The following is a 23430-nucleotide window of genomic DNA, read 5'->3' as shown; positions in this document are numbered from 1 at the left end:
CTAGTGCATGACTAACAGATCATCAGAACGGCCATATTGCGTCATACCAATGGTCCAAATAGACCAGTATCCTGTCTTTCTACAGTGGCCAATGCCAGGTGCTGCAGAGGGAATGAACAGAACAGGTAATCATCAAATGATCCATCCCCTGCCGCCCACTCCCAGCCGCTGTCAAGTTATATCCTATTCCCATCACCAAACACAGTAAATAAAAGGATTTAACATAAATAAATATCACCAAGAGGCTTATACCCTCCTTTGGTAAGACCAGCAATGCAGCCAATGGTTGATTATGGCCCTCTTTTTAATTGTCCTGCTTTTCCAAGTGATGCATTAACCAGGACATTTCTATAAGATTTGGCGGGGGGGTTGTCTGTTTTTGGAATAGGCAGTGGCACCCAAAGACCCTAGTCAGAACTGAGCCCCCGTTGTGCTGGATGCTGCACAAGCACATTTGAAGTTAGTCCCTTATTTTAATGACAGGTTTCAGAGTAGCAGCCGTGTTAGTCTGTATCCGCAAAAAGAAGAACAGGAGTACTTGTGGCACCTTAGAGACTAACAAATTTATTAGAGCATAAGCTTTCGTGGACTACAGCCCACTTCTTCGGATGCATCCGAAGAAGTGGGCTGTAGTCCACGAAAGCTTATGCTCTAATAAATTTGTTAGTCTCTAAGGTGCCACAAGTACTCCTGTTCTTCTTTTTGCGGATACAGACTAACACGGCTGCTACTCTGAAACCTGTCATTAAAATAAGGGACTAACTTCAAATGTGCTTGTGCAGCATCCAGCACAACGGGGGCTCAGTTCTGACTAGGGTCTTTGGGTGCCACTGCCTATTCCAAAAACAGACAACCCCCCCGCCAAATCTTATAGAAATGTCCTGGTTAATGCATCACTTGGAAAAGCAGGACAATTAAAAAGAGGGCCATAATCAACCATTGGCTGCATTGCTGGTCTTACCAAAGGAGGGTATAAGCCTCTTGGTGATATTTATTTATGTTAAATCCTTTTATTTACTGTGTTTGGTGATGGGAATAGGATATAACTTGACAGCGGCTGGGAGTGGGCGGCAGGGGATGGATCATTTGATGATTACCTGTTCTGTTCATTCCCTCTGCAGCACCTGGCATTGGCCACTGTAGAAAGACAGGATACTGGTCTATTTGGACCATTGGTATGACGCAATATGGCCGTTCTGATGATCTGTTAGTCATGCACTAGACCAGTGGTTTTCAAACTTTTTTTCTGATGACCCAGTTGAAGAAAATTGTTGATGCCCATGACCCAATGGAGCTGGGGATGAGGGGTTTGGGATGTGGGAGGGGCTCAGGGCTGGGGCAGAGGGTTATGGTGCAGGGGTGAGGGCGGCAGGCTGGGGCTAGGAATGAGGGTGCAGGCGAGGGTCAGGACTGGGGGTGCAGGCTCTGGGGTGGAGCCGGGGATGAGGGGTTTGGGTTGCAAGAAGGGGCTCCAGGTTTGGGGGGGCTCAGGGCTGGGGCAGGCAATTGGGGCATGGGCTTGGGGTGTGGGCTTACCTTGGGCGGCTCCCAGTCAGCGGTGCAGCAGGGGTGCTAAGGCAGGCTTCCTGCCTATCCTGGCACCGCGGACTGCACTGCGCCGCGGAAGCGGCCAGCTGTGGATCCGGCTCTTAGGTGGAGGAACGCAAGCAGCTCTGTGCAGCTCTTTCCTGCAAGCACTGCGCCCCAGCTCCCATTGGCCGGTTGCCGGCCAATGGGAGTGCGGAGCTGGTGCTCGGGGCAGGGGCAGCGCACGGAGCCCCGTGGCCCCCCTGCCTAGGAACCTGACCCGCTGCTGGCTGCTTCTGGGGCCCAGCGCAGTGTCAGTACAGGTAGGGACTAGCCTGCCTTAGCTGGGCAGCGCCGCTGATGAGACTTTTTTAACGGCCCGGTCGGCGGTGCTGACCAGAGCTGCCGCGACCCAGTGCCTTATATTCTGCGACCCAGTACTGGGTCGCAACCCGCAGTTTGAAAACCACTGCACTAGGCTACGTGTACAGTACCATTGTCTTTCCCTTATGTTACGTTCTTATGACCACATTAAACCACTTTTTGTAGAGAGAGCCAAAAAAGCAAAATTAAGAGAAATTAAACATCAATTTAGCCTTTGGACACAATTAAAAGTTCTTGTTAATAATAAATGTTATGAGCTAAATCCTGTCCTGGACAACCCAATCCCATTCAGCGTGCCCTCCTCTGCAGAAGGACTCATTTCAAGGGCAACATTCCCCAAGGAAGTTTTGTGGGACATACTGTGGAGTCTACTTTACCATTCCTCTGAGTAGGAACAAAGTTGTCTCTGAGCTCGTATCTGCTTCTGACAATAGCATATGCACTGGCTGATGGAGGGATGGACACTTTCAAATCCATTCATGCTCTTATTGACGCAAAGGACTTATTTCATTTGCCCTCCTATGCAGGGCTGGCTCTACCATTTTTACTGCCCCAAGCAAAAAAAAAAAAAAAAAAAAAAAGCCACTCGGAAAGTCGCCCGGACTGTGCCGCCCCAAGAACGAACGGAATGCCGCCCCTCAGCATTTGCTGTCCCAGGCACGTGCTTCCTCCGCTGGTGCCTGGAGCTGGCCCTGCTCCCATGGAGGCTGATGGCCATAACTGGCGTTCTGGTTTCTCTAAGGCAGTGGTTCTCAACCAGTGGCCTGCTTGCAGTTCAGTCAGCACACACCTCCGGCCCATCTGACATACAGGGCCATACAGATAGTATACACATTGTGTGGATGCAGTCCACATAACACACAGAGCTGCATATATGGCCCACAATGGTAAATAGGTTGAGAACCACTGCTCTAAGGTATAATTTAAATGGATACAGCTAGAACATTATATTTGGCCCTTGACTATTTATAGGTTGGTTCCTAAAAAAACCAGTGTGCCATCCTCAAAGGACTTGTTGAGGAACAGATGACTTATGAAACAAAATTGAGAAGGAAGTGGCTAGAGTGCAAGTGGGTAGCAACAGAGTACAAAGCTGTCTAATTGTGTCTGTGTGCTGGACTGTGCACTAGAGAGAAAGACTGTGCCCTGCCATATGCACAGAGGAAGTGGTCCCCAGTGCTTGCTCTCTCCTTGTTACAGCAACACACAGAAAGATTAAGCCCTTCGTTTATTTCTAAGAACCCTGGATGCATTGTCTCCCTTAATCACTTACTACTTCAAAATTTCTCCTCCTTTGGTGTTCACACCTCAACTGCTAGCAGAGGACGTCACCCTCCCTGACTGAAATAACCTCGTTATCTCCAGATTGATTCTTGCCTGCATATTTATACCTGCCCCGGAAATTTCCATTACATGCGTCTGACGAAGTGCTTATGAAAGCTTATGCTCCAATACATCTGTTAGTCTTAAAGGTGCCACAGGACCTCTGTTGCTTTTTACAGATCCAGACTAACACGGCTACCCCTCTGATACTTCAAAATGTTCTTTAACTAGAATCGTTTGTATGGATTATAGTAATCATAATAGCAGATATGTAAAAGGACAGTGTTGATTGTTCTCATTTAACCCAAGAAAGAAATTTGAGCATCTCTTCAGAAATCCCACCTAAAATCTCCAAATCTTCCCCCTCCCTTTCCCCAAGAAAGTAAATAGTGGAACTATAGAAGTTCAATTAAAAATCTCCACATTACTCTCAGTAGACAAAATGTGATATTTTCCACCTGCACTGATGTCAGATCAAGTCCTCTCCAAGGTATCCAGGTTTGTTGTTAATATTTGCTTTTTCTAACCGTATCTAATTTTAGCTCTTCTTGAGGAGATGGAGTCATGAGGTGAAAACTGAATTGCAAGGTACAGTACCAGATCTCCCAAGATTTCTTTGATAGGTAGGAAAGGAAGAGTGTAGGGAAAGCATTGAATAGATTAGTTGCTTCAGATAGACATTGATTTTCTCAAAATCTATAGCAACATTGTTGGCAGACCAAATTAATATAGAGATTGTGGCAATGGGAATCCTACTCATGGTGCTTATTAAAAATATAGTCAATCTGATCATAAGTTTTCCTATTTCTAGACCAGTGCTTCTAAAAGTATGGACCCTGGATCACCAGTAGTCCACAAGTCCATCAGCGGGACAACAGATTTTGAGAGGGGAAGGAGAATGAGGTATTGGGAGGCACCCCATTGGAGGATCTCTTAATAAAAATGGTCCACAGATAGAAAAGTTTGGAGACTCTCTGCTCTAATTCTTCATGTGATAGCAATATTATTACTCTTCTCTACTGCAGTGGTTTTCAGTCAGGGGTATGCATAACCCTGGGGATATGCAGAAATCTTCCAGGGGGTACATCAGCTCATCTAGATATTTGCTTAGTTTTAAAACAGGCTACATAAAAAGCACTAGTGAAGTCCGTACAAACTAAAATTTCATACAATGACTTGTTTATACTGCTTGATATACTATACCTGAAATGTAAGTACAATATTTATAGTCCAATTGATTTATTTATAATTATATGGTAAAAATGAGAAAGTAGGCAATTTCCGTAATAGTGTGCGGTGACACTTTTGATCTGATCTTTAGAGCTGATTTTGTAAGCAAGCAGTTTTTATGTGAGGTGAAACTTGGGGTACACAAGACAAATCAGACTCCTGAAAGGGGATCAGTAGTCTGAAAAGGTTGAGAACCACAGCTCTACAGCATAGTTACGATCCTTCTCACTGAAGGCTTTCTGTGATACTCTTATTTATGAAATGCTGACCACATGGGTCAGTGCTGTACACACATATTTTGATGTTTAACTCCACTTACTTGGCCCAACTACAATCTTTTATGTAAATGTCACTGCTTTGAAGCTGCAAGTGGTGAAAACATTTTCTTGAACTTATGATTATTAACTCATTTTGGGCACAACATGATGCCAGCATGTCAAAGTTGCAAAAGCATCAACTTAGGTGGTTTAGTGGTGGGCCCCAGAAGATAAACGTGGGTTTATTGTGCATTCTCACAAAATAAGCTAAATGTCTGGATACAGTATATGCTCCCTAGTGAAATGGAACTCAGCACCTCTGTGCAGGGTTTTTTTCCCCCTAGCCATGGGCTCAGTGAAGAACATGAAGCACTCGTATGAATATATTTGTAATGATTAGCTGAACACACGCATGCATCTTGCAGTTAAGACACAGAACTTATAAAGCAGAAAAGTAGAAACTACACCACTAAAGTTATTTCCCCTCCTTCTACATCCCCTATGAAGGATGCAGGAGGTTAGAATAACACAACTACAATAAACATTAGAGATGAAAAAGCTTTTCCTTCCTCCCTTGCCCCACATGAGGTACCGCAGGCTCAAAAAAATATAAAATATACCAGGCAAACAATCTCAGCCCTCAGATTGCTGCGGGCTAGAAAAATAATATTACATCAAGTATGCAAACTGGCCCTGCTGACGGGGGTATCCAGGGCTAGAAAAATAGAATTGCACCATACAGTACGAAGCAATCTCTCAAGCACACTGTAAAATGCGGATTAAATATAAGTTGGTGTCTCATACTGGGAGGCAAATAGGGAAATTGGGAAGGGAAAGTCTGAAAAAACTACTCTAAGGTCTTTTAAATAAGTAAACTTGTCCTTTGAATCAGTCATGCCTTTTAGGTCCCCTCTATACTATTATAGTTCAATGCTTTGACATAGTTATGGGCAAGTATGTGCCATCCACACTGCATATTTTAATTGCGTTTTAAATGGGCTAGTCAACATTGTTTGAGTTGTAATAGAGAAGGGCTTATACCTCGACAATGTATACATATTCACAAAAGAAACCCATCGTAATAACAATTATTTTCCCTTTTTTAAAGTTCTCCATGCTTCGTTTTGTAGTATAAACTAGGAAGTCAGATGCGTTATTACCAATTAGAAAAGACTTTTGGGATTTCACATTAACAAAATATCACTAAGGGTAAAAAAGGGTAAAAAATTCAACTGTGGACAAAAGACATTTTACTCTCAAAATAGGGATTAAAAATGGTGTCTTGGCTTTGTGCTGTCCCTCTGCACATGGGTAAGTTTCACTTTAAGTGTGAGGTGATTAGATCTGGTAAATTTGGGCTGTTAGACCCTGGACTGTTTCATAATGTTGTCTTTAAGTAGTGTGACTTACAGACATGGAAAAAATATGGGACCAGATTCTCAGCTGGTATAAATTCCTATATTGGCAAGAATGGACAATGGACATCAGGGACATTTGTGGCAATGACCTTTCATTTGGTCTACATGACTTTAAGGCAGGGATGGGCAAACTTTTTGGCCCGAGGGCCACATCTGGGAATAGAAATTGTATGGCGGGCCATGAATGCTCACAAAATTAGGGTTGGGGTGCAGGCTCCAGGGTGGGGCCAGAAATGAGTTCAGAGTGCAGGCTCCAGGGTGGGACCAGAAATGAGTTCAGGGTGTGGAAAGGGGCTCCGGGCTGGGGTGAGGAAGGAGGTGCGGGGGGCGGGCTCCGGCTGAGGGTGCGGGCTCTGGGGATGAGGAGTTGGGGGTGTAGGAGGGTGATCTGGGCTGGGACCAAGGGGTTCGGAGAGAGGGAGGGGGATCAGGGCTGGGGCAGGGGGTTGGGGTGTGGAGAGAGGCTGAGGGGGAAGGCTCTGGGCGGCGCTTACCTTAAGCCGCTCCCGGAAACAGTGGCATGTCCCTTCTCCGGCTCCTACGCGGAGGCGCAGCCATGCGGCTCTGCATGCTGCCCTGTCTGCAGCCACCACCTCTGCAGCTCCCATTGGAGTGCTGGAGGGGGCCATGGCGCGTGTAGGAGCCAGAGGGAGGCCAGGCCGCTGCTTCTGGGAGCTACGTGGAGCGGCCCCCAATCCTGCTCCCCAGCTGGAGCGCCAGAGGGGGGGCCATGTGGCTGCTTCTGGCAGCTGCATGGAGCGGCCCCCAACCCTGCTCCCTGGCTGGAGTGCCAGAGGAGGGAAAGCCCGAGGCCCCGCTCCCCAGTGGGAGCTCGAGGCCCGGCTTAAAATGGCTGGCGGGCCGGATCCGACCCGCGAGCCATACTTTGCCCACCCCTGCTTTAAGGTGTGTTACACATCCCAGCAAGGACTAGGAAGTGGCTTAGTCTTCCATCTCTGGTGACCTGGGTTGAAATCCATCACAAACAGATGGGGTGAAAACACACAGCCTCGATCCAGATCCAAACTTTCCCTCAGCTTGGATCTGGAATTGTAGTTCAGGCCCACTAAAGGAACAGGACACATCAGGCTCCAAACCGTCTCACAGTTCCAGGCATTTCTGAATGTAGGAGTTGGGGTAAACACTGTGTCTAATCAAAGTTAAAATGGGTTTGATGGTCATATCATAGACATCCCTGCCCCCTTCCCCTGGTCCACCAGATGAAACCACCTGGTCTGATACCTTCTGTACTCCAGAGAAATCCAACACAGGAATAGCTGAGTCTGTTGAAGTGCACTTCTGGAAGTGCACTTACAGAAGTAGGCAAAGATGCACAGCATATGTCCCTTTTTTGCCTAATCAAGCCAGTCCTTTCACTTCTATAAAGTGTTACATCCATCCACTAAAATCGAGATTGAAAGAATCACACACTGACTTATCAGAATACTGCAGATGGAACAAGAGCAAGTCTGGCAATATAAGCATTTCAGATAATTCAGAGAGAGGAATTAAATGGAGGCCTGGACTTTTACATCAACAGGATCTCACTTAGGAGAGTGTAGCTACCAGTTTAGTGGGTTTGGGAGTGGTTTTTTTCGTTTGAAGTGTTAACGACAAATACTGATGGAAATCCACGTGGTTCATTGTGAAAGAAAACAGTCTCTCCCCCCGCCCCCACATACACATTGATTTGCTTCTGCTTCAATCCTGTCCTGATATATTTTAATCTAAGCCAATTTGGGATGTTAACAGCATGTAAATGTGTTTTCCATATGAGCTGCCAAAGAAAGGGTTTTGAGCTGGAATTGTGTTAAGCTGATTACTTCTTTTAATTTCTTCTTAATAATACAGCATTTTTAATTGTTTGAATCATAATGATTGATGTAGCTGTTTAGAGAGCCAGGGAGATGCAAATGAAAACTAATAAATAATGTCTTAGGATAGAAAATCAGAACTCCTGTGCCATGGCAACAGCAAATTTTCATTACATTATACATTCTGCAGTGTTGCTCTCTCCATATTTACAAGATCATTTCATGTAGAGGAGAACCGGGGAAAAGAGAGATCCTATAAGCAAATAGATTTATTTTGCTAGAAATGCGATTAATAATATATGTCCCCGCATCTCACACTGAGAGCTCTCTCTTTCCATTCCATGAGATGAAATGCTTCCCATCTGAGTGCCTCATCTGCTATGCAGTTTGCATTCCCTCATGCTGGAAAATACTGACATCAACAGGAAAATGGAATGTGTTGACCTGATCATCAGCCTGAGAAACCTCTACATTCACTTTCATTCAGATGCTGCAGTGAGCTGCCTGTTCGAACATTCGTGGCCATGTAGAAAATCTTTCTGCTAAGAAATCTGCTATTTTCCCCCAAATATGTATATTTCTCCGCTGCTGTTTTTCTTTGATCTCATCTCCTCCCTTCAAAACCCATGCAAACTACTGTAAACAAAACAGCCCAGAAGCTTGTATCACCTCCACTCTAATAATTTTAGGGATAAGGTCCATAATAATCAGAGATAGTGTAATGAAATCTTTACAGGGTCATATTTCAGTATGCAAATTAGATCATTACGTTTTCTCCACTCACAGCAAAGCTAGGTATCAACGGCACTGTGACAAAATGTGAGTGAATATGTTTGGTTCAGAATGTGACACTTTATTTAAAAACAAAAACAAAACACACACACAACCAGGGCTTGCTGACTGTGTTGATAGCTCTTAAGGATCTGTCCCCACCCGCCATCTGAAAATCAGTACAACTAATGTAGTCTCTTAAAGGAAGGCTATTTGCCATAATTATATTTGCTGTTTCCTTTCCTTTCAAGACACTTTGGCTGTAGATAATTGCCCTTTACTCTAATTTGTTAGAGAGGGAATATTTCTCTGGGTAGTGGACTTTCCTACCTTAGAAGCAGCAGATAAAATGAGAATTGAATTACACTTGAGTGGCAGGCTCTCTATACCAGTTACAGCCTAATTTGAATACTAGGCAGAGGGACCCTGAGTGTTGATGGTGGCTCAGAATCTGGATTTGAAGTGTTAAACCTATGGCAGCCATGATTTGTACCACTGGGAAGTTTTAGCATGAGCACACTGTGGAGGTTCCATAGTATAGGCTATGCTGTCCTAACAGTTAAGCTTCTGCATGCATTAAGCCCTTCTATTCAGAGATGAATTCCATCAGGCTTCCCAGTGATGAAATGGAAATAAGTAATCCACAGTTTCCCTTACCTATAGCCTCCTGGTGTGTGTCTCATCTTTGAAATTATGGCTTCATTACAGCAGTTTGAACAGCTGCATAAAGTTTGTACAAAAACAAATGCCAAAAGCAAATCTAACTCAGTATTTTGCTCATTCTGATTTTTTAAAAACATGTTGTCACAAGATAAACATTTAAACGGCACAAACCTGGAGGAACTACATAAAACAACAATGTAGAACAAAGGTGAACCCTTTTTAAAAAAACAGGAAAAATCAATATCATTCCCACCAAAGCTTTAGATATATAAAACCCTGTATTTTACTGAAGTTTGTATCTGACTGAATTCACAGAACCAAACTACACTCCTAATAGTGTGGCGAGCGAAGTGTAAGGAAACCTCATTCATGGCAGCAGGGGAAGATTATTTATATTTCCTGTAATTGACATAAAGCATCAAATGGTAATTAAAAGGTGAGATTTGATTTTCTGTCCACAGTTTTATAATTTCAGTGTTGAGCTGAGATAACTCATAAGTGATACACCATTATAGGATTGTGCTCAACAACTTTCACCATCCAATTAATTAAAAACAAAAACAGAGATTGGAAGGAAAATGCTAAGTCTTTTCCTTTCCTAACCTTTTAGGTCATCCTAGAATCACACTCAGGGCCATATTTTAAAAACTAGTTGCTGGTGGTGTGCCAACAAAAAACATATCCTCAAAACTCACATTTGCACATCCAAAAAGGGTACTAGAACGTGCAAAAAGGTACATGTGCAACTGATTGTTTTGTGTAAGTAAATGCTGGGTCTAGAGGTGCAGCAGATATGCATGCATGCAGATTTGGTGGGAATTATTAGAAGCAGCCATTTCAGAAAATTTAGCCTTGATTAAATTTAGTATTCACCTCATGAACTCCCTCTTGGACTCACTCCTGTCCCCAACTCTTTAACCACTGCCTACTACCTTTCAACCTGTCTCACAAAATCCTACTACATGGATTTGCTTTTCCCAGCGTCTCACTTCCAGTTCCTACCACAGAAGACTATGACACCATTCTTTCCCATATCTCTCAGCCAACTTGCCTTTCTTAAAACACTCCCGATAGCCTGTCCCATTCAGAAACCTTCGGTAAAATTTCTGAGACCAGGACCATCAGAAAAAGCTTGAGTCTGAACAGTACATTATGAAATTAAACTGGATTATATAAGCCTGTTATATTTCCACTATGGTCTTTAGAAGGTTTTCTGCCACAAGACAAAATACCTTGAAGACTGATTTCAGTTAGCAGAAGAGTTTTACAGCCAGAGTTTGGAGGGGGAAAAAAACAAACCCAACCCAGCTGTTATAATTTTCCCCACATACTGCTTGTGATGCTGTATGGAATCTGGGGGACACTTGCGGATATTATGAATATCAATATAGTAAAATTGCAGTGAGTTATGCCAGATATGCCATGCAAGGTATCTGCAAAATTGTTATAATTTGCTAAATAGGATAATCTTGTTTATATGTTTGTATCACCTTTGTATTGTGGGTTATAGATATGTATGTATGTCTGCATTTCAAAACTTGTGCTATGCTTCTGGGTGACACCCCGAGACAGTTTCAGCATTGCCTAGCCTGCTTGATGGCCCATTAAGCACCATCAGCTATACAACTGACCCACTGAGAGAAGGCAAGGGGTACACCTTGTGACTTAGCAAGGCATACAGGGGCATGCCCATGTACAGAACTAAGGCTGCCCAGCCATGTGGTGGGAAGCTTGTGTTGGAGACAAAGGAAGCACAAGCCACATGGCAAAAGACTATAAAAGGCTGCTGCATCTTCTCCATTTTGTCTTCAATTCTGCTTCTTATCTCTGGAGGAACTTTGCTACAAACTGAAGCTCTGAATAGAGGACTGAATGACTCATGCAAGCTGTGGATGTATTCCAGAGGGACTTTCAAACCAGCAAACTCACCAATACTGCTAAGAACCTGATATATGGACTTTGAAGTCTTTGTATGTATGTGACTGTTTTACCATTTAACAGCTCTCTGCTTGTTCTTTATTTTTTCTTTATAATAAACCTTTAGTTTTAGATACTAAAGGATTGGTTGGCAGCGTGTTATTTTGGGTAAGATCCAAACCTATACTGACCTGGTAATGTGGCTGATCCTTTGGGATCAGAATAACATTTTGTATATGTGAGCAGAGTTATTTTAAAATAACTTCTCACTGTACTGGACCTATGTGCTGACCGGAAGCCAGAGAACTGGAATGCAATAACGGAGGGGCTGAGTGATTTCTTTTTTCTTCTTGATAACCAGTGTGGGGAATCAGAAGCACAGTTGTGACTTGTTGGGAAGTTTAACTTCAGTGTTACCCACTAGTCTTGGGAGTATCTGCTCTCTTTTTTGCCCTAGGCACACCAAGTCACACTGCTCATGGTAAAGGACACTTATATAAATAAATACTTGGGATATGTTTGTTTTCCCTCCTCCCCAGGCTTTCCAAATGCAATTCTCTCACTCATTTAAACCAAATAAATATCCTAAAACGGAGTTTACTAAAGATGTAAGTCTTTAGAGATGACAAGACTGTCACAACCTAAATTCCTCTCTTTGTTTTACAATCAGCAGGTCAATTATTTTATTTGAAGGCCTGATTTGACCTCAGGCAGAAGTGCACAAGGTCACAAGTTGATATCAAATATAGCATTGGCCTTGACCTATAAAACAGAGTAATAACTCATTACTTCAGTCTGATACCTAAACACCATGTAATTTCTCATTGGTGCGCTAAATCATATTTACCCTAATCAATTAAATGCAAATCACCTTTACTGGTGCCTGTGGAGGCATTAAAGTTTGGTGGAGATTTAGCTGTATATTCAAACTGCGAGGTGTGTGTGTAAATGAACTGTTTACCTTATACTCTGGTATAAGGTATGTTCATTGTCCAAGTAGTTAGGATGATGAGCACTATCGGAAGCTATTATTATTCAAACAGGTATAGGAAAAAATGGCATGAGTTCTCTTAAATTTTAGTTTTTTAGCCTTCCCACATCTGCTTCATCTTGAAGACTCTTAAAGTGGCACCCAACTAATTGCTTCACAGAACAGATGAAACCTGGAGAGAGACAGTTAATGCCCAATCTATGAGGAGTTGAGTGCGAACTCCCTTTAAATCTGACCAGTGAAAGGAATATAAAACAGGTCTGTACTCTTTTATTTGCTGTATAAATGGTGTATAAAGGCAACTGAAAATTAGGGTTGGGGATTTTTCACACTAGAAGCATTCTGCCTCCAATTCACATTAGCAATAAAGGTCTTGTCTACACTGGAAGATTCTGTGGTGACTGGAGAACTAGCAAGATGATGACATCACAAGATAAAGGACTAGAAGTTCAGCACTGACGGAAGGAGGGACTTTTAGTCAAACTGTGTATTTTTTGTTAACATCTATGAACTCTGTCTAATGAACATGTAGGAGAAAACTTATCCTTGTTATTACTTTCAAGCAGCTTTAATTAAGATAAAATTGCTCACAACGGACATTGCTGAGACCATCAAGAAATCCTTCTGCCGAATCAGGAAAGACCAGATTTAATATTCCTGATATTTCAAGAGTCAAAAAACCAGTATGCCTCTGCATCTGGTCTCACCCCTCTCTTCCTCCGTCCCCGCCCCCTGCCCCCAACCTAACCCAAACAACCATTGAGACCTTCTTTATACAACAAACATCAAAAAAAGGGCACAAACAATTTTTTAAAAAATTTTTTGCACGTGGCCGGTAACTTCAGTGGGAATGGAGGGTGCTCAGCCTATCATAAATTCATGCCCCAGCTGAGCACCATATATGTAACTTAAACAGAGCCCTTGGTTCAGCCAGCTAGATGTGTGCAGTCTTCACACATTATTACAACCTGTAGTACTAGAACACGAAAGTGAGAAGCATCATGAGAAATGGGAAGGGAAGGAAAAGGAGAGCGATGTCTTGGTTTCCATCTGCTAGGGATTAATCAAAGGTTTCTAAAAAGTGAGACCAAATCTTTTCAAATTTATCTGAGGTCCTTCTCCTAAATGTTAACCCATTCTTTACCTACTGATTCAGCCAACTCATTGAGCCCAGCTTCTATCCCCGGAGGCAGACTCCTCTTCCACTAGGCAATAGGAGTCACTTGGCTACAAGCCCTGCTCTATAGAACCAAGCTTTCTGTGATGAGGGGAGAGACTCCAAAACACAGTTCTGGGAAGTAATTTTTAAAGACTTCTCTATGACCATATTAATGCTCCTTCCTACTTCTAGCCAAAAGGACTGTATCTTGGGACAGTCCTCCTTTCCCTTCCCTTCCCAGTCCTTTACTTTTTTGTTCTTTTGTCTCTCCCCCCCAGCTTATTTTTTTTTTATTTCAGTAAGATTTTGTGTGTGTGTGTGGGTGTGTGTGAGAGAGAGAGAGCGCGAGCGCTTACAGGAAGTGAAAGCATTAGACTACTGTAAATATGTACATAAAAGCAATCCTGAGCATGAAATACACACATACAGTGTTCATGCTAGAGGCAAAAAGCCTTTTATCAACCATGGTCACTCAAAGCATACCAGAAGAATGCAGTAGATGTACAACTACAGCCATAGCCTTTGATTTGTTCCTGCAGTTCAGACGCTAGCATTGCTGTAAAAAAGAGCAGAGTTATAAGAGCATTATAAGAATTAGGCTGAGCTCACCAGGGATTCCCTTTTGCTTTTTAGAATAGCCACTGCATTAAAAAAAATATGCTGAGTAAAAGAATCTTTCCATATGTGGCTGGAGAATACTGAACTCTGTTTCCACTCAGAGCTTTAGCTCACATGGAAATAATTTTGTAACTAGCTGGGAGTGGTTCCCTAACAGTTCCTGAAGCTGTTCCCGTCGGCCCATATCCCATCCACCCTGGCTCGTTTTCGGAGCTACACCCAGTGTGCAAAGTGACCTCTGTACATAAACTGATACCTACTGTTATTCACTAAAAGAGGGGAAGGGCATAAGTGACCACTTACACACCAAGAGATTCAAAGCAGGATCTGCACTGTCAATATGAGAAAGTCACAAAGGACAATACATTCTTAGTGACACTATGATGAAATACGATGATGTTATCTTTACACTATATTATTGCAACATGACAATGCAGTTCGTACAGATGATATAAGAAAACTGAAGAGCCAATTAACGTAGTATGTGGTTTGTTTAAAATCTAAATTCTGTATGCCCGTCACACAATACACTATAAGGTCATAAAAAGAGGGATTATATGAAAAATCACTGATGGGGAAGAAACGTCAAAACAAGATCAGATATGCCACAAAAAAATCAGTTCTTTAACCTATTGAGATTGAACCAATATCCCCTCCCCCCTTTTCATTTAACTCTACTCCAACAGGCTATTTGACCTGTTACACCTTACATTCTTTAACCCCTCCCTTGGTATATTTATTGGGTATTGATATGAACATAAAAGTACTGAATACCAGCGGAAAGCTCTTGCTGGATTCTTCCTTGCTAAACCAGGGAATAGTTTATAAAGAATAAACTGTTCAGGTTGTTGAGGCCAAGTTCAGGATCTGGTGTGGGCGCGTGGTGAGCCACAATCCTAATACTGCAAAAAATACAAGCAATTAACAGAATCAACCATAACTTTATTATTTCCTGCAGCATAGCAAACACGGAATAATTTGTCAGGAACGGCCCCAAAGTAAAATAGTATTTATTGATTGGTTAGAAAAACAAAGCAGTATTTTATTTAGAACAGAGAATGACAGAGAGATGGGGCTGAATATTTAAGCCGTGTATTGGACAGGGACTTATCTTTTCAGTCCAGCAATTACTTATGGCCTTATAAATGAGAATAACTGAGCCCAGTAGTGCAATAGAGCATCAACAGTAGATAGCTCATCCATACTATGAACCAACTGGATCAGTTTTTAACCCCATATTATTCAACATCTATGTGAGGTCACTGGAAGAGTTGGTTAAACATGGGCTGAAGCTCAGACAACACCCAACTCTAAAGCTCTTTTATGTCCAACGTAAACAGCACATCACCCAGCATTCTCAATGTCCAGCCAAAATTAACACCTGCATGTAGAACAGCTGGCTAAAGCTGAACTAGCAAGATGGAGGGGATGCTGCTAAGATGCTCTGAAGAACTCTTTCTCTGTAACAAACCCGATTATCAAGGGCATCTGCCATATGATTGTTACTTGGTCTACAGCTGTGGGGTCCTTTTGGACTGTTCAATGCTTCTGGATAGTCAAATAGCTGTGAAGGCAAAAAATGTCCACTTCCATCCACAACTGACAAGAAGATAGTGCCCCATCATGTCAGTCACAGACCAGGCCCGAGTGATTAATGCATCTGTGATCTCTACGTTCGAATATTGCAACTCGTTGGGCCTGATCCTTTGTCCGTCTCCATCGCTTTTGTATTGTTCGAGAGGCAGTAAGGGGACAGAAAGCTGACATAATAGGTGGCTCTTTGCCAACTGCAGCTGGCTCTCACCCCAGCATAAGGAATATTGCCAAAGTGTATTAATCTCTGGGAATCCTGGGTTACCAAAATGGTTCTCAGGCTGCTCTATTTTCTTTTGAACAAGCCCCACTTGTCCTTGGGATCAGAAGGGTGGAAAAGTGGCAGAAATCTGCCTATGTCCCCCCCTTCCCTTTGGGTACACCAAGCAGTGTTTAAAACACCTAAGGATCTGGCCCATTATGAAGCTACATAGCCTGAAAAATCTCCAATTTAGTACAAAAAGCAGCAGCTCATCTCCTCAATTGCATAGATCACCCACCCTGTACTCTGCTCCCTGCATTGGTTCTCTGTTGATCAGTCTAGTTCAGAGTCTCTGATATCCATGGGATTGTCCTTGCACACCTGAGAGATTGTCTTGCACTCTGCAACCATGACTTCCCATGACACTTGGGTTCCATTCGAAAAATGTCAAAAATTGGGAGACAGAAATTCCACAGCATCTGGGCTTAGCTTACGGAACTCACTGCTCAAGTAAAGTCGTAAGAACAAGCCCAAACCTCATGGTCTACAGAACTAATTGCAAAATGTATTTCTTTAATTTAGTTTCCCTTCAATACATTCTACACACAAAAAAACCTGTAGATGACTAAAGCTATTTTTTCTGCAGGCTGGAAAGGAAGAAAATGAGAGTTTATTATTAACATTGTTGTTGAATACTCCGGAGGTGCCCAGGTATTTCATTCATTTGTAGGCAGACACTTGGCCCACGTATATGTTATTAATATTCAACATTAAGTTTCAAATTCAGTTATGTTAGCCTCATGCAAGGAGGAGTAAGGAGGTTACTTACCTGTAACGAGGTTCTTTGAGATGTGTGGTCCCTATTTGGTTTCCAAAATGTGGGTGCGCAAAGCCGGAACAATTTTGTACCAATGTCCATTAACCTGCATGTGCGTCTTCCTCGTGTCTGCAGCCAAGGCTAGAAGAGGCTGTGCGGGTTGACACTGCCCAGTATCCCTCTTACCACTAAGCAGTGTAATCTGTAGCAGAGGGGGGATGGAGGGCGGGTGTTGGAATCCAAAGAGGGACCATCCATCTCAAAGAACCTCTAGTTACAGGTAAGAAACCCCCTCTTCTTCAAGTGATGGTCCCTATATGGATTCCAAACGTGGGTGAGTAGCGAGCAGTTATCAGCACGGAGGTGGGTGTGAGGATTCGCAAGAAGTTATAGTCTGCAAGACAGCATAGCCAACGATGTGTATCTCTCAACCTAGTGAGAGATAAAGGTTTAGACAGAGCTCCGCAAGGCAGGCCAACGTGGAAAAATGTGCCCATGTAGAGTGAGCTGTAACTCCAGGAGGTGGAAGTATCTTAGAGAGTGTGTAGCATTCGTAAATGCAACAGGAGATCCATTTGGAGATGCGCTGCGAGGAGAGGGCTTGTCCCTTGCAATATTCAGCAATGGCAACGAAGAACCTGGGTGAAGTGCAAAAGGCATGGGTGTATTGCCAATAGAAGGCTGGTGCACAGTGCAAATTCTGTCTCTGCAGGAGGTGTGAGGTTTGGGATAGAAGACCAGGAGATGGAATGTGGACACCACATTAGGGATGAATTTGGGGTGCAGGCGTAAGTACACCTTATCCTTGTGAAAGATGGTGTTGGGGGAGGTCAGCTATCATAGCCACCAATTCGCTAACATGTCGCACCAACCTGTCAGGCACCAATATCATCACCTTCATTGAGAGGTGGGAGAGAGAGAACGTTGTGAAGGGTTGCTTGGTAAGGGAAGAGAGAGCGATGTTAAGGTTGCAGGAAGGGGTGGGCACCAGCAGACCTTTGAGGATACGAATGGTGGTCTGGTGAGTGAAGTCAAAGCAACCGTCCACTGGAGAGAGGAAGGCACTGAGCACCACCAGGTGGACCCATATGGAATTGTGGGTGAGGCCCAAGAATTTGAGTTGGAGACAGTAGTCAAGGAGAATAGGAATGGATATGGAGTCCAACAGGTAATGGTGATGATGAGCCCAGGTGGTGATAGCAAGCCCTGGTTGACAGCCTCCTGCTGTGCATGAGGATCTCGTGCATTGGGGTGGAGCATGCCCGGTCTACTCATGAGCTCCATCCAAATACTAAGCCATGAAGTGGAGTGGACTCAGGTTGGGGTGCCAGTCGTCCCTGAGCCTGCGTGAGGAGATCCGGATGTGTGCAGAAGCAGATTGGGGGGCAAGCGGAAAGGTAGAGGTGGTCTCTGAACCAATATTGGCAAGGCCAAAAGGGAGCTATCAGTATGACCATTGCTCGGTCCCAGTGAATCTTGTGCAGGACTTGCAGGAGTAGGGGAATGGGCAGTAAGGCATAGCTGAGGTTGCCGGTCCAGGGAAAGAGAAGGGCATCGCCTGGAGCAATAAAGGGGAGTTTATGGTTCTCGCAAAGAGGTCACAACTGAGCGGGTCAGAGCCAGGGGTGGAGCATACAATCCTGCCTCACTGCCGAACTCCGGATCAGCGACTGAGTGGTGCAGCCTGCCCCTGAAGGAGACCGACTGTGAAGAGGAGTTGCTGGGACTGCTGTACATCGTTTACCCTGAGGAGACTGAGGACCCATGGACTACGGAGCAACCCCAAGGAAGGATGGTAGGAAGTTACCCAGGGAAACCAGGTTTCAGAGGGGTAGCCATGTTAATCTGTATCAGCAAAAACAATAAGGAGTCCTTGTGGCACCTTCGAGACTAACAAATTTATTTGGGCATAAGCTTAGTCCAGTTGGGTTGCCGGGAAAGGAGTCAGTGTGTTTCGGTCATTTCCCCACTAACCCTGTGTTGGGACCACTCCCCATTGGTAGGGACATGGGCTGGGACCCAGTGGAGTAGGGTGGGCCTGGGTCCCCCATCCCCTTGCTGCCAACCCCACCCCTGGGGAGGCAGCCTACTCACCCTAGGCCGGCAGGCCTGTACCCTGTTTGATGCTTGCCCCAGCCAGGAGGCTGTGGGCCTCAGACTGTGTTTGCTGTCTGCTCCAGCCTGAAAGCTGAATCTAAAGACGGTTTGTTGCTCTGCCCCACCCAGACGGCCAGAGCCACTAGACTGTAAATTGCGGTCTGCCCCAGACAGGAGGCTTAGGCTAAAGATTCCCTGTTACTCTGCCCTACACAGATAGCCAGAGCTATATACCGTAAATTACTGCCTGTCCCAACCAGGAGGCTGGGCAATAGATTGTATGCTGCTCTGTCCTGACCGCTCTGTCCTGACCAGAAGGACAGAGCCCTAGCCTGCTAATTGACTGCTTGCTGTTTGATGTAGTGAGGCAGAGTGGCCTCCCTCTGAGCCTGACAGGGAATGATGACCACAGAACCACTACACCCTGATGGATAATGTCTAGTACCCAACTGCCTGTGGTGATCTTGCCCCAATTGTGGGCCAAACGGCCCCCAAAGATGGAACACTGGGGAAGGATAGGAGAAGGTTTGCAGGTCTTGGCCTGGGAGTCAAAACTGCTGATTACACTGGAGGTGTGGGATGGTCGATGAAGCAGAGGTGGCAGTGGCGGAGTAGCGTGGTTGCTGAGAGTGCTGGTGCTGTTGGGGTGGCTCTTGCTGGCATTGAAAGTAGGGTAGGGGGCATAGGAATGGGGGCAGAAGGACGACTGCTGTTGCTGATGGCTCAGGGCCATGGTGTAAATGCCAAGTAATCTCAAAGTAGCACGAGAACCCTTGAGAGAAGGGAGGGATTCATTCGTCTTGTTGCTGAAGAGTTTGTGGGTATGAAAGGGGAGGTCCTCAAGAGTGGTCTGGGCCTCCTTATGGAATCCAGATGATTGGAACCAGGAATCCCGACAGAGTATGACGCTGGTCGCCAGGGAGTGGGAAGCAGTGTTGGTAGCACCCACCACCGCTTGAAGGCCTACTTTGACCACCAGATTCCCCTCATCCAGCAGTGCCTGGAATGGTTGTTGCTTTTCCGGTGGCAGAAAATCTTTAAACTCTAAGAACTTGGAGTACTTGTGAAAACTGTATTCCGCCAACTGGGCCTGGTAGTTGGCAATACGAAAGTGGAGTCCTGCGGAAGACTAGACCTTCCTGCCCAAGAGGTCCATTTTCTTCACCACCCTGTCCGGCCGGAAGGGTGGACTTGAGATGATGTTGGTGAGTGTGTTCCGTTGCTGCGGGGAGTTAGGGTGAAAAGGAAGTCTGCCACTTTAGATAGGGCGAAATATCACCTGTCTGTGTGCTTTGGGGTAGAAGCACAGGAGGCTGGCATGTGCCAGACCATCTGCGTCAGTTGCAGGATGGCCTCACAGATGGGAAGGGCAATCTGGGAGGGTCCTTGTGGTTGAAGGATATCTAGGAGCTGATGGTGCATGTCCTGGACCTCCTCCACCAGGAGTCAGAGATCTGTTGCCACCCGATGAAGCAGCTTGAAGTAATGCTCATGGTCATCAGGAATGGAAAGGAAGGCTGGAATCAGCACCTCATCTAGTGATGATGAGGCACCAGTGGAACTGGCGGTATTGACTGCATCAGCTCTTCCTCCCCTTTTTCGTAAACCGAGGAGGGTGCACTGCGGACTGGGGATGGCCAATATGATGCCACCGACAGTGCAGCACAGTCCTAGTATGGGTGGCCAGTAGGGTCAAGCATAAGGGTCTCCGGGCAGTGGTAGACCCCATGGGTATCGGTACCATGGCTTGGCTATGGGGTTGTAAGCCAGAGGATAGGGTGGTCTGCCCCTAGGATCCGGACTATGAGACTGGACAGGCGAGAAGGAGGGGTCCAGCTCTGAGAAGCCCTGGGATTTGGAGGATGGTTCGGCAGTGGCGGAGCTGATGGTACTTGCAGTCTAAGATGGATGGAAGGAGCGTGCTTCTCTGGGAGGATCACTAGAGGTTCATCCACAAGAGAAGGCAGGTCTGAGGTGCCCGGGGAACCCGAAAGCAGTGGGGAACTCAGGTATGGCAGCAGCAGCTCTGCAGTGGGCAGCAATGGTTCCAGGCAGCCGGGTGTGCAGGGGACAAACCAGAGGAACCTGACAGTGTCGGTGGCGCAAGCGGCAGACGCAACAATGATGGTGCCAGAATGGTGACTGCGGCTGGTGGTGGCACCAGTGGATTGGGTCAATGTGTGATTGAACTGGCCTGACTCAGGGAAGCAAAGCTGCATTTAGGGGCAGTCCTGGACTGGGATCAGCCCTTATGCCCATGGCTATGCTTCTTATGCTCACGGTGGGACTTGTCAGGCTGTAGCACTACTGATGGAACTTGTACCCAAGAGGAAGATGGAGGAGCATCACTCATTCCAGCAGTCCCAGATCTGACTGCACATGTTGGGGCATAGCCTCTTCCATTCGAAACTTACAGAGATGAAGTTCCTTGGCTTCCCATGTATGGGGCAGGAATGATTGACAAATGGGGCAGTGGCTAACATCATGGGCTTTGCTGAGGCAGTACAGGCACCGTTGGTGCTCATTGCTCACCGAGAAGGACCACAGGCATGAAGCATAGTGTTTGAAGCCGACTTGCCGGGGCATAATCCCCGGAAGGGGAGGTCTCTCCAATGGGGGAAGAAGTCCGAAAGCAAACCTAACTAAATACAACACTAAGATATTACAACAACAAGAGAAAATACTATCTACAAGAAGGAAGAACAGACAACCAACTCTCTTAGCTAGGCTAAGAGCGCAGAGGAACAGAGGTTCCGACTCTGGCCATGTGGCAGTAAGAGGGAACTGGAGCAGGATCGGCCCACACAGCCTCTGATAGCCTCAGCTGCAGACATTAGGACAACACACGATGCATGTGTGGATCAATGGACACTGCTACAAAATTGTTCCAGCTCCAGTGCATGGAGCACATGCGCACCCATGTTTGGAATCAATATTGGGATCTTCACTTGAAGAAGAACTCAAAGTATCAAATTAAATGATTGATAAACTGAATTTTCTGCTAAATATTGGATCTGGTTTACATTGTGTGTAAAGTAGGTGTCAATGCATATATATTACACGATAATGACATTTCCAGAATCAGCTCCCTAACAGAAGATAATCAACTGCAATACAAATTTGAAATGCAGTTGATTATCTTCTATTGGGGAGCTGATTCTGGAAATGTCATTATCGTGTAATATATATGCATTGACACCTACTTTACACACAATGTAAACCAGATCCAATATTTAGCAGAAAATTCAGTTTATCAATCATTTAATTTGATACTTTGAGTTCTTCTTCAAGTGAAGATCCCAATATTGATTCCAAACATGGGTGCGCATGTGCTCCATGCACTGGAGCTGGAACAATTTTGTAGCAGTGTCCATTGATCCACACATGCATCGTGTGTTGTCCTAATGTCTGCAGCTGAGGCTATCAGAGGCTGTGTGGGCCGATCCTGCTCCAGTTCCCTCTTACTGCCACATGGCCAGAGTCGGAACCTCTGTTCCTCTGCGCTCTTAGCCTAGCTAAGAGAGTTGGTTGTCTGTTCTTNCGGTGTGTGTTCAGTGTGTGGAGGTGGGGGCTGTGCCTGAGACAGGCAACGTCAGCAAAATGTCTTGCAGTGCGCAATCAGATTAACCTGATGGGCCACATGCAGCCCGTGAGCTGCAGGTTGCCCACCACTGCCCTAGAGGACAGGCTGCCTGTCTTCTTTTGGAGGTGAATGCCTCCACCATTATTGTTGCCTCTGAGGACACAGTGTGTGCATACAAAGTGTGTCCTATCTCCCTGCAGGAATGAATCTGGCTCCTACTTGCATCTAGCGGAGACTCAGCCACACTCCTGTCATTTTGATTTACGTGATCTTTACACAATATATTTCAATTAGCTTGCCCCAATCTTATGAAATCCTGTGCAAACAGAAGGGCCATCATCTTCAGAGTTAAATCAGAAGTAACTTCTGAAATGGGTGCAACTCTTAACCAGTGAGTGAGCAGTGGGCCAACAAGCTCTCCTCCCTGCCCAGCTCTTCATATCACATGATCCAAGCATGACCACCTATGGCTTCTGTAAACATCCCTGATCTGGACAAAGTAGTGATGAAAATAATGGCTTAGAGATGTAGGCAGATACATGACATTCCTTTGAGGTCTTCCTGCCAGTCACATTAGCCAGACAGAGAACCTTCCTAATTAGGATGACCAGATGTCCCGATTTCATAGGGCCAGTCCTGATTTTTGGGTCTTTTTTTTTAATATAGGCTCCTATTATCCCACAACCCCTGTCCCAATTTTTCAAACTTGCTGTCTGGTCATCCTATTCCTAATGCTACAGAAAGTGCTCCCCATGCTGCTGTTCCATGGGTCCAGAGAAAGGAAAGAGGGTCCCTGTAGAGGGAAGATTCAAAACAGACTTAGAAACTCAGTTGATTGTATGAAGATATGGGAAATATCCCTTGTGACGGACTCAGGCCAGAAGGATATAAGAGGGAATTTTTTTTTTTTTTATGGGCAGGCGGGGGGGCTGCCGCCACCTGGGCATACGCCCTGGGGACCGGGGGAGGGGCACCCGCAGAGCTGGTGGAGGAAGCAGCAAGGCAGTGGGGGCAGCCCCTGCCATGGAGGGCCCAGTCTTCTTAGCGGGGCTCTTTCCCTTCTTTT

At 45.2% G+C, this 23430-nt stretch overlaps 1 protein-coding gene and 1 long non-coding RNA gene across 2 annotated transcripts in view; both read right to left on the bottom strand.

Annotated features, from left to right (window-relative positions):
• The window catches only part of LOC117873251, a 37624-nt gene extending 23612 nt beyond the window's left edge, over positions 1-14012 (bottom strand). The window contains exon 1 of the long non-coding RNA XR_004644676.1: positions 13938-14012. This is a non-coding gene — a long non-coding RNA (uncharacterized LOC117873251). The remainder of the gene's footprint in view (positions 1-13937) is intronic.
• The window catches only part of CDKAL1 (CDK5 regulatory subunit associated protein 1 like 1), a 759057-nt gene that overhangs the window by 53335 nt on the left and 682292 nt on the right, over positions 1-23430 (bottom strand). The window lies entirely within an intron of this gene.

This window comes from Trachemys scripta, chromosome 2 (assembly GCF_013100865.1).
Source record: "Trachemys scripta elegans isolate TJP31775 chromosome 2, CAS_Tse_1.0, whole genome shotgun sequence".
Classification (NCBI taxonomy): Eukaryota; Metazoa; Chordata; order Testudines; family Emydidae; genus Trachemys; species Trachemys scripta.
The sequence above is the reverse complement of the archived record's forward strand: the minus strand, read 5'-3'. Positions and strand labels throughout refer to the sequence as shown.